The sequence below is a fragment of the Capra hircus genome, chromosome 19 (assembly GCF_001704415.2).
Source record: "Capra hircus breed San Clemente chromosome 19, ASM170441v1, whole genome shotgun sequence".
Classification (NCBI taxonomy): Eukaryota; Metazoa; Chordata; class Mammalia; order Artiodactyla; family Bovidae; genus Capra; species Capra hircus.
In genome coordinates, this window is record NC_030826.1 from 31,761,146 (window position 1) to 31,775,186 (window position 14,041).

Sequence of the window (14,041 nt, forward strand, 5' to 3'; positions counted from 1 at the left end):
AATGTTACAAAGCACACAATTTTCCCCAAATTTACCTATGAATTCAATATGATTTCAATAAAAATCTGTGTTGAGTTTTGCAAAGAACTTGACAAGAATATGCTAAAGAATTGCAAAGAAAAAAGAGGAGGAGAAGGGAGAGGGGGGATCTTTTTGTGTATTGGTGCTCATTAAAAAGCCCCAGTAATAGCTTGAACAATGTGCTATTGCCACAGAGAACAAGGGCCTTAGAGAAAAAATCACTTAGATATGGAAGTCTGAAATATGGCTGAGATAGCATTTCATGTTTCTAGGTAAAAGATGAGCGATTTCAATAAATTATGCTGGGACATCACCATACAGGAAAAGACAGGTCTAACTTTCACTTGAAATACGGTAAAAATGACTATCTACTTCTTTGTTATATTCCGCAAATCATCTAAATGTTAAAGCAAAATTTAGAAAGAAAATATAGGAGGCTATCCTTATGACATCTCAATACTGTCATTTCTATCTAAGGTGCCAAAAGTATAAATCATATTGAGAAAAGAAAATACTGAGAATACGACTGTATCAAACTAAGAACTGCTGTGTATCAGGACAACGATGAAAAGAAAATCAAGAAGGAAAAGAAAGTCAATAGTCCCTATAAGGTGTATACAACCCATGTTTACTAGTTTGATATAACTGAAATATAATAGAATTCCAAACAGCCAAGAAAACAATACTAGCAAAGAAGCACAAATAAACAAATGGAAAGAGGTTTCAATCTCTCTGGTAAACAAAGCAAAATCCACACTAGAATAATAAAATACCATCCCATACCTATAAACTGACCAAACTCAATAATCAATAACCAACAATCAGTCAATAATTCCAATACTAATAAGAACAGGTGGGGCTACTGGGAATAGCTCATACAGTGTTGGCATGGCTACAAACTGATTCTACTACTTCCAGGCATTCCAGGGGTCAAAGAACCCACCTGCCAATGCAGGAGACTCAGGAGACGTGGATTCATTCCCTGGGTCGGGATGATGCCCTGAGGAAGGAAATGGCGACCCACTCCAGTGTTCTTGCCTGGAGAATCCCATGGACAGAGATGCTGGTGGGCTACAGTCCATGGGGTTGCAAAGAGTCGGACATGACGAGCATGCATACACATGTTTCCCACATAGCAACACACGCACAAGGAAAAATGTGTGAGACTGTTCATTGCGACATGGTTCACAGTAGGAAAAATCTAGGGAAAAGCCGCCAATGTTATTAAATCATATACTATAAAAAAGTATACCAATAAATCTGATGTATATTTATCGTAGATGCATGTATATTCAGAGGATGTATATACTGATCCCCACAACATGCGGACTGTGGTAGTATATGGGCACCCAGATTGCCTGGGCCAGAATCCTGGCTCCTCTAGTCACTACCTGTGTGACCTGGGCCAGTGACTTAACCAATCTTTCCTGAGCCCCTCGGCTAGAAAATGGGGGATACAAATAGTATGGACGACCTCCCATGTCTGCGGAAGGCTTTAAAGGGGCTAATGTATTCAAAGTGCTCAGATAGTGGCCAGCATATAATAGATTTGCAGAGATCAAATTGCCAACATCCGCTGGATCATGGAAAAAGCAAGAGAGTTCCAGAAAAACATCTATTTCTGCTTTATTGACTATGCCAAACCTTTGACTCTGTGGATCACAATAAACTGTGGAAAATTCTGAAAGAGATGGGAATACCAGACCACCTGACCTGCCTCTTGAGGAATCTGTATGCAGGTCAGGAAGCAACAGTTAGAACTGGACATGAAACAACAGACTGGTTCCAAATAGGAAAAGGAATACGTCAAGGCTGTATATTGTCACCCTGCTTATTTAACTTCTATGCAGAGTACATCATGAGAAACGCTGGACTGGAAGAAACACAAGCTGGAATCAAGATTGCCAGGAGAAATATCAATCACCTCAGATATGCAGATGACACCACCCTTATGGCAGAAAGTGAAGAGGAGCTAAAAAACCTCTTGATGAAAGTGAAAGAGGAGAGCGAAAAAGTTGGCTTAAAGCTCAACATTAGGAAAATGAAGATCATGGCATCTGATCCCATCACTTCATGGGAAATAGATGGGGAAACAGTAGAAACAGTGTCAGACTTTATTTTTGGGGGCTCCAAAATCACTGCAGATGGTGACTGCAGCCATGAAATTAAAAGACGCTTACTCCTTGGAAGAAAAGTCATGACCAACCTAGATAGCATATTCAAAAGCAGAGACATTACTTTGCTGATTAAGGTCCGTCTAGTCAAGGCTATGGTTTTTCCTGTGGTCATGTATGGATGTGAGAGTTGGATTGTGAAGAAGGCTGAGCGCCAAAGAATTGATGCTTTTGAACTGTGGTGTTGGAGAAGACTCTTGAGAGTCCCTTGGACTGCAAGGAGATCCAACCAGTCCATTCTGAAGGAGATCAACCCTGGGATTTCTTTGGAAGGAATGATGGGAAAGCTGAAGCTCCAGTACTCTGGCCACCTCATGAGAAGAGTTGACTCATTGGAAAAGACTCTGGGAGGGATTGGGGGCAGGAGGAGAAGGGGATGACAGAGGATGAGATGGCTGGATGGCATCACGGACTCGATGTACGTGAGTCTGAGTGAATTCCGGGAGATGGTGATGGACAGGGAGGTCTGGCGTGCTGCGATTCATGGGGTCGCAAAGAGTCGGACATGACTGAGTGACTGAACTGAGCTGAACTGACGGCTGTCATTATCATAATCATCATTATTCTCCTCATCAAGGCAATAGTTGCTTCTGGCGAGGGCAGGGAGGGACGCGGACAAACCTATAGCTTTATCTGCAAGGAAATCTGGCTACACGTGAACACACATTCACCCTGAGTTTAATGTGAGTTTGTGGCCGAGGGTACTGTGTACATGATTACTTGTCACAGAACTTTCTAGACTTCGCTGTGTGTTTCAAATAGATCATATATTAAAAGTTTTTTTTGTTAACCACTGTAACCATTTTATAATTTATTTATTTTAATTGGAGGTTAATTACTTTACAATACTGTATTGGTTTTGCCATACATTGACATGAATCCGCCATGGGTGTACATGTGTTCCCCATCCTGAACCTCTCTCCCATATCCCTTCCCATCCCATCCCTCTGGATCATCCCAGTGCACCAGCCCTGAGCATCCTGTATCATGCATGAAACCTGGACTGGTGATTTGTTTCACATATAATAATATACATGTTTCAATGCCATTCTCCCAAATCATCCTAACCTCACCCTCTCCCACAGAGTCCAAAAGACTGTTCTATACATCTGTGTCTCTTTTGCTGTCTTGCAAAAGAGACACAGATGTAGAGATGGTTATCGTTACCATCTTTCTAAATTCCATATATATGCATTAGTATACTGTACTGGTGTTTTTCTTTCTGGCTTACTTCACTCTGTATAATAGGCTCCAGTTTCATCCACCTCATTAGAACTGATTCAAATGTATTCTTTTTCATGGCTGAATAATACTCCATTGTGTATATGTACCACAGCTTTCTTATCCATTTGTCTGCTGATGGACATCTAGGTTGTTTCCATGTCCTGGCTATTATAAACAGTGCTGTGATGAACATTGGGGTACAAGTGTCTCTTTCAATTCTGGTTTCCTCAGTGGGTATGCCCAACAGTGGAAAGACAAATGACCCATGGAATATTATGGAGAAATATGTTTAAATTGCCTTGTGACTGTGAGAGGAAGATATTGTAGGATCATATTTTTGGACTGACAAGACATTTCAGACACGACTGAGCGACTTAGCACACACACACACCAGAATCCCTTACCACAGAAAAATCTCTAGATCCTAAAGTATGTTAGAAAAAAAATCTTTAATTTCATAAGAGCAATCCTTCTTTTGAAATAGCCACTCACATATGAATAGATCTACTTTACCTCTGAGCAAACTGACAATACGCAGAGAAAGACAGAACATCCAATATATATATATATTTTTTTACTTACAGTATTTTATCGTGATTATGACTAATTATGATAGACTTGGAGTTAGTGGAGTCTAGTTCAGAGAATCTTCACTGCATTTGCCTTTGGGCATGGTGATTTCTGATTTGATGGTTTATCTTTAAATTTACTGATGAAAATAGAGTTCCCTTGGAGATGATGGATAGCAAGCTGACCTGTTCACACTTGATGTAACACATTTTGGGATTTGTGGACAGAGCGCCCAAGGCAAGTAGGATTCTAAGTCCTGGTGAGTGTGCATTTTGCCTTCCTGAGGACCCAGAGGGAAAGGAAGAGTGGTAAGCCTTGGCAGGAAGGCAGCAACCCGGACATAAAATACCTCAGCTCTGAATGTGTCCACCAGAGCAGAAATTTATTAAAATCCTACTTTAGACCATAAGGCACACGCACCAGTGAAGCAGCAGCTCCCGCTAAGTCAAGTTTGTTTTGTACTTTGTTGCAGTACTTTTTTTTTTTTTTTAATGAAACTGTGAATGGTTGAGCAGCCCTGGCTTTAAAAGGAATCTCTCAAGGACCCATGCCATGACTGGTTATAGCAGAGCAGCCAAGCTGTTGCCTTCTCCATAAAACCATTCGCGAGCTTCTCATTACGGCTGTGTTGCACTTCCCTCTTCAGAAACAAGCAAGGACCAACTTGACCTGTAAATAGAATCTCTTCCTTCTTGGAGGATGGTCATTTCAGCTGAGTCCCAAGTGGAAGAGTTTCATTAGATTGGGAAAAAAGGGGAAGGCAGGTGGAGGATAAAAGAAGCTTTAAGGAGAAAGAGGGTGTTTCTGCTTCGAAAACTTCTTCACCATCCCTATTACCAGTTACTGTCTGTAAGACTGTCTGCTCCTCCTCCCCACTTTTCATGGAATCCTGAAGTCCTAGAGGAGGGTATGACTGCATTAATTTTCTAAATGAGCACATTGACTGTCAGGGTCATGAAAGAGGAACAATGGAGAACCATCACATTCTGGAGGAGACAGACAAGATGTGATATCTAGAGGCTGTATGGGATCCTGGATCGAATCCTAGAGCAGAGAAAGGACAACAGTAAAAAACAAACAAACAAACAAAAAAAAACAAAACAGGAAGTCCAGGTGAAGCCTGTAGTTCAGTAAGGGATTTTGTACACTGTTACATTCTTAGTTTTGATGAATGTATCACGGTTATTTAAGATGCAATTGGTAGTGCATGAGCTACAGAAATTGGAGAAGGAAATGGCAACCCACTCCAGTATTCTTGCCTGGAGAATCCCAGGGATGGCGGAGCCTGGTGGGCTACCGTCTATGGGGTTGCACAGAGTCAGATACGACTGAAGTGACTTAGCAGCAGCAGCAGCAGAGCTATAGAAAAGCAATGTTTGTCACTTTACAACACATTTTTATTTTTTCTAGACATTAAAAGACACTAAATAAGGCTAAAATTAAAAGTAAAACGTTCAAGAAATTGGTTGCTGTGTGACAGACGTGCAGTGTGTTTTTCTCCAATAAAAATGGTTACTGTTAGTTGCTCAGTTGTGTCTGACTCCCTGCAGCCCCATGGACTATAGCCCACCAGGTTCCTTTATCCATGAAATTATCCAGGCAAGAATACTGGAGTGGGTAGCCATTCCCTTCTCCGGGTGATCTTCCCAATCCAGGGATCAAACCCAGGTCTCCTGCACTGCAGGCAGATTCTTTACTGACAGAGCCACCAGGGAAGCTCAAAAATGATGGTTGTAGAATGTTTATTGCCTGTGGAATCTGATACTAGCTATGTTGAAGAAATTCAGGGAACTCACTTGGCTAGTTGAAGATAAATATGATGTCCAGTGCTTTGCTATCTGCTCCTTGTCTCTTCAGGGTGTGAGGAGAAAATTCAAGTATATCACTGGAGACACTGTTACTCATAACCTATTTCCTGCATGGCAGTCTATTTGCCCGCAGTGTTTTGAGCAAGAACTAGAGTTCTGGGGAAGCCAGGGTGGGTTTCCCATGTGGCGCTAGTGGTAAAGAACCTGCCTGCCAGTGCAGGAGAGAAAAGAGACGCAGGTTCCATCCCTGGGTCAGGAAGCTCCCCTGGAGGAGGAAATGGCAACTCACTCCGGTATTCTTGCCTGGGAAATCCCACGGACAGAGGAGCCTGGCGGGCTACAGTCCATGGAGTCACAAAGAGTCAGACACAACTAGTGACTAAACAACACCAACAAGGGGCAGGGCATGGAGGTTATAAGGAAGTCCTAGTGAGGTCAGAGGCCTTCAGTGTGCACTGTGAGTTCTTGTCCTGGGAGTTCTAGAACTTGTTGAAGTTTTTCTCTAAGTCACAGTGAAAAAAGGGCAGTGAACCCACAACTGGCTAAGCTACCCCAATCTTGGTAGAATAGAAGCTTGGATTAGGAGATAAGTGGTTATGGAAAAAAAAAAAAGGAATAAAATACCCCAAAGAAGATAACATTTCTTGCTTGCCTGTATCTGTGGCTTGAGAATCACACCTGCCATACTTTCTGCCCAGCTGTGTACCGTTACTTACTTTTGAGACTGACATTTCTAATACCATGAAACATCGTGTTTTAAATCAGCTTGTTATTGTTATTTAGTCCCTCAGCCATGTCTGACTCTTTTGTGACACTATGGACTGTAGCCCACCAGTTTCCTCTTTCCAAAGGAAAGAATATTGGAGTGGGTTGCCATTTCCTTCTCCAGGGAATCTTCCTGACTCAGGGATCCAACCCGCATCTCCTGTACTGGTAGGTGGATTCTTTACCACTGAACCACCTGGGAAGTCCTTTAAGTCAGCAGTAAGTGCATATTTCTTTATTTCTTAACTTGGCAAATGAAGTGGTTTATTAAAAATGAAAGGTGGGGGTTTGGGTTTGTCTTTTTTTTTTTTATTGGCAATATTTTCAACAACAACCTTGAAGAAGCTCTTAAACAAATTCAAGCTTTTCTGACACTCAGTAATGGATATATTCTGAAGTCATATATTTTGGACAAAGTTTTCTAACAATATAAATATTTCATAATTTCTTGATAAAATAATAATCAGTATTAAATACTATTTTTCTGTGAATTTTTAAAACACCTTAAGGTACCTAAGTTCAGTGTGTTCATCTTCTTGTTTTTAAGGAACAAATTAGCTTCAGTTCAAATGAAATAGGACAAAATTAAAACAAAATAGGACATTTGACCCATTTTAAAAGCAACAGCCCAGCAAATAAATGCAGGCATGGTAAATAAAGGTGTCCAGCTACCTTCTCTATAAAGCAATGGTTGGAAGCAATGAATCAAAAAATTTGTTTAATACAGTAGTTTTCCTATTTGGCTCTTTTTCTAAACTCTCTTCAGCTCCACCATTTGCACCGAATTTGCCCTAGCTATAATTTGAAGGGGACAGTCATGGAAAAGTCCTGAGAAGTGTTGTCAAGTTTATTTCCTAATTGAGACACATTTTCATTTTTTGGATTTTCTCCTTCTGCTTTCTGTGCTTAAAAACCTCTTGGGACATCCCTGGTGGTCCAGTGGCTAAGACTCTGTTCTCCCAGTGCAGGGGGCCCCAGGTTCAATTCCTGGTCGGGGAATCAGAGCCCACGTGTGCCAGCTAAAAGATACTACATGCCACAACTAAGACCCAGTGCAGCCAAATAAATACACACATAAATAAAAGTAAATACTTCTCAAAAGCCTCTGGTATGCAAAAAAACCTTTCTGATTTACAAGTAAAAAACAGGAAAAAATACACATCATTTAAATTTCTCTTTCACAAAGATGTACATCTCATAGGTGCACAGATTCAAACATATACCCTGGAATCTAAAGTACCCAACTCAGATAATAGCATAATCTATTTTAAATCAGAAATGATTTGTTTTTGCATTCTTAGTTCTCGCCCCCTGAGCTCAGAAATATGAGTAACGACCTCAGCAAATGGGCAATGGTTATTTATCAGCCTGTTTGAAAAATTCTGATGCTATGGAGGACTTTCTCTGCTTTAGGTTTTCTCTTTGTCTACTCTAGATAGAGGAATGGAAACAGTAATAAAAAGATAACTGAGGACCTGCTAGACACAGAGAATGGTGCTTGGTACTTTAACTGGACCACAATTTAATGTATTTAGTTGCTCTGTAAGTTGTGTGCTGCTCCCATTTCACAGATGAAGATCAGAAAAGTTAAGTGGCCTAAGACCGACCAGGCAGGAAACTGCCATGGTCAAGCCTGCTTCAGGTCAGGTCTGTCCAGCTCCCTCATCTTTCGCTTTATTCTCTCTCACCTCACAATTCACAGTTATGTAGCTTCTAACTTGAACTCTATAGCTGCAGGCATTGCGGTGTCTAGTAGTTGGGATGGGAGAGTGGTGGGATTAGAAAGAGAGCAAGACTGGCTGGACGTTGATGGTTGCTGAAGAGTTACACCTGCCCCTGTTTGGGTAGGGTCAGATTGCTCTGCTTTTCATACATTTGAAAATTTTCATAATAAACTGAGGTGTATAGGAATGTTCATGCTCTATAAAGACACTCAATGGATATAAATGGCTCATCCCTAACTGGGACATTACAAAGGGTCCCCTCACCCCAACACCCCAACTGGCCAAGCACACACACACACACACACACACACACACACAAAGTCACATAGTTAGAAACTTCTTCTAGCAAGAGCAGTGCTTCCCCTCATTGCTCAGTGGTAAAGAATCTGCCTGTCAACTCAGGTGATGTGGGTTCGACCCCTGGGTAGGGAAGATCCCCTGGAGGAGGAAATGGCAACCCACTCCAGTATTCTTGCCTGGAGAATTCCATGCACAGAGGACCTTGGTGGGCTTCCGTCTATGGGGTCGCAAGAGTCGGACATGACTGAGCAACTAGACAACAACAAAAGCAGGAGCAGGACAGATGTGAATAAGTCCTCAAGGTACAAAGCAGGAGTCTGGAGACCTTCGTGTCTCCAACACGTATCATGTAAGCACAGTGCTCAGCCCCACTCAGTGTCTCAGGTCCTCTCCGTTTGCTCAAGCCCAGCCAAACCCAAACAGGGATCACCAACGGGGAGAACTGCAAATGTTTGCGAACTGTGAGCAAATTAGGAGAAAGCCCTCGATTTAGCTGTGAATGATGGTGCCCAGATATAAATAAACATTGTTCCCAGCGCAGATTCTGTCAACACCTCAGTGCCCTGGACGGACTCCTTAAAAGAGAGAGTGTTCCTCAGCCCTGCTGAGCTCCAAAAACCACCTGAGGGGGCACACGCTGTACTTGGCTGAGCTTGTCTGCAGACTTCAGCCCTTGGAATAAAAAGCTACCACAAAGTATGTGGCCAGCTCTGAAATATGTGTGTGTTTTCAGGCAGCCACAAGGGCAGAACAGGCATTCATTTTTGATCCACACGTCAGAGTCTGGCAGTGGCCACTCCGGGAGTCTCTATTTTATTATTTTTCCCCTCCACTTTCTTCATTTTTTCAGTGATACATACTTAATGGACACGAATTGGAGCAAACTCTGGGAGGTAGTGAAGGACAGGGGAGCCTGTCGTGCTGCAGTCCATGGGGCCTCTAAGAGTCGGACACATGACTGAGCAACCGAACGAAAACAACAAAACAAACCCTTGTTGTAGAATATATGTATTTTTAAAATACAGATAATTAAAAAGATTTTAGATTGCCTTAATTCTATGAGCCAGAGATGATCGCTGCTCATTTTGAAGAAATGTTTCTAGAAATTTTAGGGCATATATAAACTCCCTGAAATTAAAACAGGAACATACTGTAGGTAGCTTGCTTTATTCATTCAGATATAGCCTATGAATATTTTAATGCCTATAAACAACCTTTACAACCATATTTACAATCTCTGTGCATATGGACATAAAACAACTTATTCAGTCAAGACATATTGGTTTTTACCAATAATTATTACTGAAACTTTTCAAACTTTTGCTTCTAAACCTGAGATTGGATGATGATTTTAATAAATAATTATTTCTACAAATGTATTATTATTTCCTCAGGATAAATTCCTAGAAGTAGACTACCCAGTAGGAACTTATTGAGACATTTAACAAACTGCCCTCCAGAGAGAGTGCAGTCGTCAGCACTCATGGAGATTGATTCCAGAACCTCTCTGTCTTTTCTAAAGTCCATGAATGCTCAAGTCCCTTATATAAAATGGTGTAGTATTTCCATAGGACCTATGCACATCCTCCTGTACACTTTAAATCATTTCTAGATTACCTAAAATTCACAATACAAGGCAAGGGCTTTTCAGATGGCTCCGTGAGTAAAGAGCCCTCCTGCCAATGCAGGAGACATAAGAGACCCAGGTTCAATCTCTGGGTTAGGAAGACCCTCTGGAGAAGGGCATGGCAACCCTCTCCAGTATTCTTGCCTGGGAAATTCCATGGACAGAGGAGCCTGGAGGGCTACAGTCCATAGAGTCACAAAGAGTCAGACATGACTGAAATGACTGAGCATGCATACACGCACAATACAAGGTAGAAGCTGCTGAAAGTGGGAGCACAGTCACTCAGTCACGTCCAACTCTGAGACCTTGTGGCCTGTAGCCTGCCAGGCTCGCCTGTCCATGGGATTCTCCAGTCAAGAATACTGGAGTGGGTTGCCATTGCCTTCTCCAATGCATGAAAGTGAAAAGTGAAAGTGAAGTTGCTCGGTCATGTCCGACTCTTCGCGACCCCATGGACTGTAGCCTACCAGGCTCCTCCGTCCATGGGATTTTCCAGGCAACAGTACTGGAGAGGGGTGCCATACAGCTTAGCTGGATCCAAAGATGTGGAACCTGTGGATATGGAGGGCCGACCATAAATAAATTTATACTCTGCATGTCCCTACACCCTTATCACTTTCTTTAATCTCCGCCAATTCAGTAGGTAGAGACTATTAGGTTTTCTGAATTTCTACTTCTTTGATCCTAATGATACTGAAATTTTATGTTTATCAAAAAAGTGTCTTTCCATTCATATAATTTTCTTATTCAGTATGTCTTCAGGTTGACACCTCTGTAGTTATTGTGATATGGGAAAACATGCTTTATTAAAAAATTATATGCTCCGCTGGTGGCTCAGTGGTAAAGAACCTGCCTGCAATGCAGGAGACCTAGGTTTGATTCCTGGGTTGGGAAGGTCCCCTGGAGAAGGGAATGGCAGCCCACTCCAGTATTCTTGCCTGGAGAATTCCACAGAGTAGCCTGGCAGGCTACAGTCCATGGGGCCACAAAGAATCAGACACGACTGAGCGGCCAACACTTCTTACTTGGCTGCCCCCAGGTCCTAGTTGTGGCACACAGGATTTTCCATCTTCATTGTGGCATGCAGGACCTTCAGTTGCAGTGTACGAATGGGATTTAGTTCCCTGACCCGGGATCTAACCCAGGCCCACCCCCACCCCCACCCTGCATAGCGAGTGTGGAGTCTTAGCCACTGGACCACCAGGGAAGTTCCGGGAAATCTTGCTTTGATTTATCATCGTATTACTTTGTGCCAGCTAGGAGGTCCATTTGCCTGCAGGTGAGGAAGGGAACACAGACGGGGTGGGAACTTCACTGCGGTGCCTGGAAACCTCCATATGTGACTGTCATTCCAGCTCACACTCAGCGAGGGTCTCGGGCAACACTCCAGGGCAGTATTTCCCGATTCAGACCCATTTCCTCAGTATGAAGCCCGCTTCACGGCTGGCCTTCTTTCCTTAGAGCAGGAACTCATTCCAAGTGTAAATGCGACTGAACCCTTGAAGCAGCCTCTCTGTCTGTACCTGATATGCTGGCTTCCAGGTTCTGTTTGTCCTGGCTCCCGGCCCCTCTGGCGCTTAGCTTGGGGAGGGAGGTCCTGGTTGAATTTTGCTTGGCGGCTCCTCCTCTTTCTCCATACGTGAGTTTTGCCCTTTTCTTGCTATGAATTGCAGATTGATGGGCTCTTTTCTCACCTGGACTTGAATTTGCAGAAATGATAGCCAAATGGGCAGACCCTCAATTTGAAAGGCAGATGTGTTCTTTTACAGAAGATGGGGAGGGAGAAGTCATTAAATGGGCGAATGCAGATCATTATTTTAAACCAATGATCCTTTCACGGCTGTTTTCACAAGAGCTTGAAAAGGATTGAGTGGAAATCCAGATGTCAGCTGAGGGAACCAGCTATCTCCTCCTCTCTGCTCTCTGTATGTGGAAGGGAGTAGCACTGCGAAGATTTACTTTCCCAGTGCAATTTTCCTTAGGAGATGGAAATGATTATGGTCAGTTTCAAACCATATTTTCCCCCCAGTGGCAAGAATCCTGAGCGCTAGCCAGAACCCGCTTTCACTTGTCCTCCTTTATGTTCGCCCCTGTGATGTCCTGGTTCTCAAACACCCGTTGGTGGGTGCGATCTTATCTTCAGAAATAAGTTCTTCACTCCTCTGGGGTAAAATATATTAAATACAAATATTTTTTCATAAAGTAAACTACTCCATGAAGTAGCTATCAGATTATATCCTTTTCAATATTTTTGGCATTAAAATGGTCGATCTTTTATGAAGCCATTATGTGGACACAAGATGGTAGTTTGATTTGTTATAAATGCCTTTATGAAGTTAAAAACTGGCAATCCTTATGTTGGTTTCTAAATTATTTTTGAGATTTTTTTTTCCTAGTCTATATAATCCCAAACCCTCTGAACCACTGGAATGTATCTTCAAATAGTTTTTCAACACGTGGAATATTTTCTGAGCCCTAGAATTTCTTGAGAATGCCTGCCTGGCCCACTGGAAGACAAATTGCTGGGTATAAGGGTCTTAGCTCGTAACTTTCCTCCCTCAAAATGCTGTGTGGAGTCACTTGGCATCTGATTGTTACAGAGGAAGTGTCTGAGACTCGCCTGAAGTTTTGTGCTCTTGTAAATAAATTGTTACTGAATGGTTGCAAGAATTTTCTCCCCACTTATCACTTCTCCTCCTGCTTGAGGCAAAATGTTCCGAGTGCCTTCTAGAGGTGGGATATGTGGTGGCTGGTGGCCACAGGGCTAGATTCTAGCATCACCCAAGTTCAAATCCACCCGTGCACCCATTGTATCCTTAGTGTTATGGGTTGAACTGTGTCTCCCAGAAAGATACGCTAAAGTCCTGTACCCCACGACCTAAGAGTGTCACCTTCTTTGGAAACAGGATCTTTGCAAATATAATCAAATTAGGATGAGGTCATTAGGGTGGGCCCTCATCCAATTAGACTCATGTCCTTATAAGAGGGAAATGTGGACGGAGACACATACAGAGCCAAGAACGCCTTGTGAAGACAGACACACAGAAGGAAGATCACCAGGTGAAGACAGAGGCAGGAAGGATGTTTCAGAGAGGCTTCAGATGGAGCATGGCCCTGCTGACACCTTGATTTCAGACTTTCAGCCTCCATAGCTGGGGGATGGTACATAACTGCTGTATTAAGCCACCCAGTTTGCGGTACTTTGTCACAGTAGTCCTAGTACAAACAGATTTCTCTAAGACTGTGAGCTCCAATGACTTGATCTATAAATGTGCATAATCCTGTGTTAGCTGCAAGATTGTTGCAAAAAATGTAAAATGTTATCAGATGAGACATGGTATGTAAATTCTGGGACATGGGAAGAACCTAAGAGGGGTTGTCTGCGGTGTTACCATCTTCATCATCACTACAACCACCACCCTCACCACCACCTTCCTCGAGGTCCCTTTCTCCTGGGAAGTCTTGCTTTCTTTTTCTGTACTCTTGACATTTTTATACAAAGCTTATGTGATTTTTAAAATAACAATAAAGTCATTTTGCTTAACTGTGGATGCCAAGGCCCACCCTGTAAGGTTTTTGATTCAGCAGGTCTCTGGAATGAGCTTTATTTGAAGGTGTCCAGACATGAACTGTCAGTAAGTTTGGAAAGCGCAACAGAATTGATGTGGTGGAACTGGTATTGGTATTCCTGTTCTATAAACACAGAAACTGAGGCCAGAGGAAATTGAACCCAAGTCAGAAAATGCAAAATCGAATAATTTTGGGGGGCTGGACTTCAATAACTTCACTTGTTTGATGAAATGTGAAACTTGACTGGTAGGGGAAAGG